Consider the following 6,651-nt stretch of genomic DNA (forward strand, 5'->3'; position numbering starts at 1 on the left):
GTAATTTTTTATAGCATCAATGGAAAACCTATACATATCCTCAGCCAATTCACAAGCCTCGCCCCATGCAGATAGATGCCCACTCCAGGGGTAAGGATTGGGAATGCGATGAGAGATGGGCATGGTACCTGAATGAGGTACGAACAAGGAACGGTGCACGTTCTTTATCAACAATAAACTGTGGTTTTCATCGTCGTACATTTTTATTCAGCTATGTCCAAATAGCCACTTCAAAATAAGAGTCCCACCATCAAATTGGCTATACAAGAAAGCTGGTTAAAATCAGCTCCTTCAGAATATCTGGCTTAATAAACCAGCCTATTCAACATTCAATTTAACTGAAATATAATGTCTTGATAGGCCACCTCATCCGTCACCATGCCTTCAAGTGGATCCAAACCAGACCAGTTTGGTGCCTGGGGCCCACTCCTGCCTGACACTACCACTTTAACTTCCAAGACTTTTCTTTCAGTTTACAAGGTCCATTCAGCTGGGACCAGCTTTTGAGAAGTTACAAAAAATTCAGCTGCTATTATGGGCTCTAGAATCAGCTTCCTTTTTCATGTTCCCTTTTGGTCTCTTGGGGAAAGTACTGGGGGCAGAGGCTGCATAAGGGCAAGCCCCGTGGAGGTCTCTAGGGAAGCATGACTGCAAGTGGATGTAAAGAAAATTACCCCCTGTGAGCTAAGTAAAAGAACCCATCCCAACACACCTCCTAGAGAATGACCACGCAGACCACTGCAGCCTTAACCACAGGCTAAGACTTTTCCAACCCAACCTCCTCTGCTTCCCTCTTTCCTCTGCAGAGGTTAGAGCTGCATTGCAGGCCGATGGTTCTCCCAGCCTCCTCCACCAACTCCCCGTCATTTTTCCTCACAGCTGTTTCCCCCAATACATCTCTTGCACGTCTCAGACGCCATGATCTTGGCATCTGCTTTTCCGAGGACGGAAATGCCCTACATTCTAGATTAGTCAGTTTGCTTTTTTGTGGACCCATCAATCTTGTTTCTCTACCATCTCGTTTTTCCTGTTAATGGAGGATAACTGTAGAGGCTTGTCTGCATTCAGATTTAATCTTGTTTTCTTTCTGGCAAGACTCCTTCCTAGGTGGTGCTGTGTACCTCCTCTCGTATCCTAGAGGGGTCCTCATGGCAAAGGCCGACAGGGATCGCTGGTTCCGCACTGTGCCCAGGCCAACTTGTTCAGCTCTCCCTGTGATACAGTGGTGGGTTCTCCCAGAATCCTTCTAATACATGCAATTACTATTTTCTTCTATATATTTTAAACTTTTAATTTTTCTGTTTCTGTTTATGATCCATTTGAAGTTAATTTTTGTATATGGCGTGAGGTAAGGGTCAAAATCATTTTTTTTCCCCAGATGGATATTCTTCCAGAACCATTTGTTGAAAAGTCTATTCCTTCCTCATTGAATTATTTTGGCATATTTGTCAAAAAAATTCAACTCTCTATGTCTGGGTCTGTTTGGGGATTTTCCTTTCCATAATTGTCCTTATGTCAATACCACAGTACCTTGACTACTGTGGCTTTATAATAAGTCTTCAAATCAGGCTAAGTCCTTCAACTTTGTTCTTCTCAAAACTGTTTTGCCTATTTTAGGTCATTTTGAATTTCCATATACATTTTAGAATCAACTTGTTGATTTCTACAAAAAAAACTGTTAAGATTTTATTTGGTTGGCATTGAATCTATAGATCAATTTGGAAAGAATTAATATCTTAACAATATTGAGTCTTCCAAAGCATGAACATCATGTATTCTCCATGTATTTAGCTGTTTTTAAATTTCAGCAATGTTTTATAGTTTTTAGAATATACACAGTACATATATTGTGTTATAATGTCATGGTTTTTGATAATCTTGTAAATGCCATTAAATTTTTAAATTTTCCATATTACTGCTAATACATAGAAATACAATTGATTTTTTTATATTAACCTTCTGTTCTGTAACATTTCTAAATTTGCATATTATTTCTATGGATTCTTTAGGCATCCACATGTATATCATATGTGTATAATCATGTCAACTGCAAATAAAGAGAGCTTTTTTTAAAATTTTATGACACTAATTTCTATCTCTTGCTTTATTAAGCTGTCTAGGACTGCCGACTCAATGCTGAGTAGAAGTGGTGAGGGAGGAGATCCTTGCTTATTCCTAATCTGAAAGGAAAAGGATTCAGTCTTTTGCCATTAAATATGACATTAGATGTAGAATTTTCAAAGATGCCCCTTACCAGGTTGAGGAAGTCCCTGCCTACTTCAAGCCTGCTGAGAATTTTTAACATGATTGGGTGTTGGATTTTGCCTAATACTTTTCCTGCATCTACTGAGACTATCAATTAGCTTTTCTCCTTAATTCTGCTAATACGGTAAATTACATTAACTGAATTTCAAATGCTAAACAAATTTTGTGCATCAGTGTTCTCCAGAGAAACAGAACCAATAGGGAACATATATATACGTGAATGACTTATTTTAAGGACTTGGCTCACATGATTGGGGGGCCTGGCGAGCCCAAAATCTGAAGGGCAGACTCAGGCAGGACTTGAACTTCTTCTCTGTGAAACCTCAGTTTTTGCTCTTAAGGCCTTTCAAGTGATTGGATGAGGCCCACAAATATTATCAAGGGAATCTCCTATAAAGTCAACTGATTGTAGATGTTAACTGCATCTATAAAATACCTCACAGCACACTTAGTGTTTGCTTATATCACTGGGTAGTATCTATAGCCTAGTCAAGTTGACTACCATACCTTGAATTCCTGGCATAAACCCCACTTGGTCATGATACATTATTATTTTAAAATACTACCGGATTTGTTTTCCCAATATTTTGTTAGCTATGTTTGCATCTGTGTTCATGATATGAATATTGATCTACAGGTTTTTGCTTTTTTTTTCTTTATTGTTTTGTAATGTCTTTGTCTGATTTTGGTGCCAGGGTAATGTTGACCTCATAACATGAGATGGGTAGAATTCTTCCTTTCTCTATTTTAAAAAGTTTGTGGAAGATTGGTATTATTACGTATTTTAGTAGAGCTCACCAGTGAAATCATCTGAAACTAGAGATTTTGGGGAGAAAGATTTCAAATAAAGATAAATTTCTTTGTAGGGAAATTCAGGGTTTCTATTTCCTTTGAATCACTTTTAATAGGTTGTAACTTTCGGTGAAGTGGTCCATTCCATCTAACTTATATTTGGAATAAAATTGTTTATAATAATCTTTTATTATCATTTTAACATCTGAAGTATCTGTAGTTATGTCCCTATTTCATTCCTGATGGTAGTAATTTGTCTCTTTGTGTGTGTGCATGTAAATGATATATCTTTGTTTTTCATTAGCCTAGCTAGCAATTTATCAATTTTATTGATCTTTTCAAAGTTCTTTTTTTTTTTTTTTTTTTTTTGCGGTACGCGGGCCTCTCACTGTTGTGGCCTCTCCCGTTGCGGAGCACAGGCTCCGGCCGCGCAGGCTCAGCGGCCATGGCTCACGGGCCCAGCCGCTCCGCGGCATGTGGGATCTTCCCGGACCGGGGCACGAACCAGTGTCCCCTGCATCGGCAGGCGGACTCTCAACCACTGCGCCACCAGGGAAGCCCCAAAGTTCTAACTTTTAAAAAAATCTATTTTACTATTTTTGGCCCATTTTCTGTTTGATTTCCACTCTTTATTATTTCCTTCCTTCCACTTAATTTGTTCTTCTAGTTTCTTAGGGTGGAAGTTTAGATAATTGGTTTCTCAGACCAATTTTCTTCTTTTCTAATATAAGCATTTAAAGCTGTAAATTTCCCTCTAAACACTGCTTTAGTTGCCTATCACGAATTTTGATAAGCTGTACTTTCAGTTCAAAATATTTTCTAATTTTTTTTGTGATGACTTTTTTGACCAATGGGTTATTTTCAGATGTAATATTTAATATTTAAATACATTAGGATCTTCCATGTATCTTCCAGTTATTAATCTCTGATTTAATTACTTTACAATCAGAGGTCCTAGTCTGGAAGGCAGCTGTCCTCACCACTATACCACCAATGCTGCTATGAGAGATCATACTCTGGATGATTTCAATTCTTCTCATTTTACTGGGACTTACTGTATGGCCCAACACATATTGTATCTTAGTGAATTTTTCACATACACTTGAAAAAATTGTGTATTCTGTGGTTGTTATCTATGTGTCTCTGTGTGTGTGTGTGTGTGTGTGTTTTAATTTTGCCTTTGGTTCTGAAGGATTTTTGTTATTGTTGTATATTAACTTCTAGCTCGATAGTCCTATTTTTCTTTTTAGCACTTTAAAAGATGTGGTTCCATTTACTTCAAGCTTGCATATTTTGGGATGATAATTCTGTAGTAATTCTGTCTATTCTCCTGTTTGTACTTAATATGTCTCTTTTTCTCTGTTTTGTAGTTTTTCTCTTTATTACTGATTTTCAGCCATTTGCAGCATGGTTTGGGGTGTCTCTGTGTGTATGCTTGTCCTACTTGGGATTCATTAAATTCTTGTATCTGTGCATCTATAGTTTTTATTGAATTGGGGGAAATTTGGCCATTATTTCTTCAAATATTTTTTTCCATCCCTCTCTCTCTTTTTGCCCTTTGAGATTTTGATTACTGGATCAGTTAATATTTTCCCACATGACACTGAGGCTCTGTTCATTTTTTTCCCTAATCGTTTTGCTTCACTTTGGATAGTCTAGTGCTACCTTCACATTCACTTATCTCTGCAGTGTGTCATTTAATTTTAATCTACTTTGATGAACTTTTCATTTAAGATATTGTTTTATCTCTGTAAGTTCCCTCTCTTCTTCACATTTTACTTTACATCCTTGAGCATATGGACCATATTTATAGTAGCTGTTTTAAAATTCCTATCTGCCAATTCTATCTATTCTGTCATATCTAGGTTGGCCTATTTTCTCCTGTTTAAGCCACATTTCTCTGCTCATTTGTATGTCTAGTAATTTTTGATTGGTTGCTGTACATTGTGATTTTTATGTTTAATGCTGGATTTTGTAGTTTTCCTGTAAAGCATGTTGGACATATTCTGGCAGGCAGCAAAGTTATTTGTGAATTGGTTTGATCTTTTCATGTCTTGTTTTAAAACTATTTTAGGGAAGACCTAGAGTACCCTTTGTTTTTAGACTAATTTAACCTCACTTCTAGTGCATGCCCTTCTACAATCTCTGATGAGATGCCACATATTCAACATGGTCTGCGCCCTTACTGGAGAGAACCTGGATGATTCCTGGCCTTGTGTGAACTTTAAGAATTGCTTATCTTACAGCTCCCTGATAACTGGAGGTTATTCTTCCTTGGAAGTTGTTCTTGCCCAGCACATTAAGAGTTCACCCAGCACATGTACAGATTTGTTTGGGGCCAAAGACTTAAGGAGTTCCTATGCAGAGTTCCTTTCTGGAACTCTGCCCTTTTAATTCTAGTCCCCTTTGCCTCCCCCACTTCACCTCAGGATGACTGCCAGGCTCTGTTTGGATTTTCCCCTCCCTGTGCTGCAGTCTAGAAATTGTCTCCAACATACTCAAGGGGAATCCTAGGCACTTATCTGGAGCTCTTTCTCTACACGATTCCCCCCTGCAAATTCCAACTATCTTTTTCATCCCTGAACTCATTCTCCTCAGCTCAGTGAGACTCCTTGCAACAGTCTAAAAAATGCCTCAAGTCAGAAAACCAAGATTATAAGACTTTCACTTCACTTGTTTCCCTTCTCTTGAGATCAGTCTTGCGTTGACTGTTGTCCAAAGGCTATACAAGCTGCTGTTACATATATTTTCTCCAGTTTTCTAGTTGTTTATAACAAGAGGGTTGAGTCTAGTCCTGATTACTCTATCATTGCCAGAAGAAGAAATCTTTACTTTTTTTTTTTTTGTGGTACGCGGGCCTCTCACTGTTGTGGCCTCTCCTGTTGCGGAGCACAGGCTCCGGACGCGCAGGCTCAGCGGCCATGGCTCACGGGCCCAGCCGCTCCGCGGCACGTGGGGTCTTCCCGGACCGGGGCACGAACCCGCGTCCCCTGCATCGGCAGGCGGACTCTCAACCACTGCGCCACCAGGGAAGCCCCTTGTTTACTTTTAACAATCTCCAACTATGAAATTGTGTGGCCATATGCATAGTCTACTAGAATGTAAGCTGCGTGAGGGTAGCAACTCTGTCTGTATTATACACTATGAAATTCCCAGTGCCCAGCACCAGGCTGCAACACAGTAAGAACTATGAAGAAAAAAATATATTATTGCAATCCTGGAGCTAGATGTTGACATGAATCCGTGGAGGGAGACAAGATGAGGGGATGGAGGGAGAGCAATGGAGCACACGGCACAAAGAGAATGACCAGGGCCCATGTGGTTGCCAGACTTGCATCTGGACCTCATTTCCAGTCTGGGCTGTCCCTGTGACACATGCTTTCCATGCTTGGACTTGGACACTTTCACAATAAAAGATTGGCAGTAAATGCTTCAAGATGCCAGTATTGTGTTAAAGCAGTAGACTATGTTTTCTACAATTTCTGTAGTGTAGTTAGAAGATTTAGAATAATTTTTAAAGATCCTTGCACATATTACTGGGTATAATTTTACTGCAGATTCTTAGTTGGGGTAAACTTCAGGTTGCTGCGGTAA

The sequence above is a fragment of the Monodon monoceros genome, unplaced genomic scaffold, assembly GCF_005190385.1.
Source record: "Monodon monoceros isolate NGI ecotype Baffin Bay Population unplaced genomic scaffold, NGI_Narwhal_1 Super_Scaffold_4, whole genome shotgun sequence".
Classification (NCBI taxonomy): Eukaryota; Metazoa; Chordata; class Mammalia; order Artiodactyla; family Monodontidae; genus Monodon; species Monodon monoceros.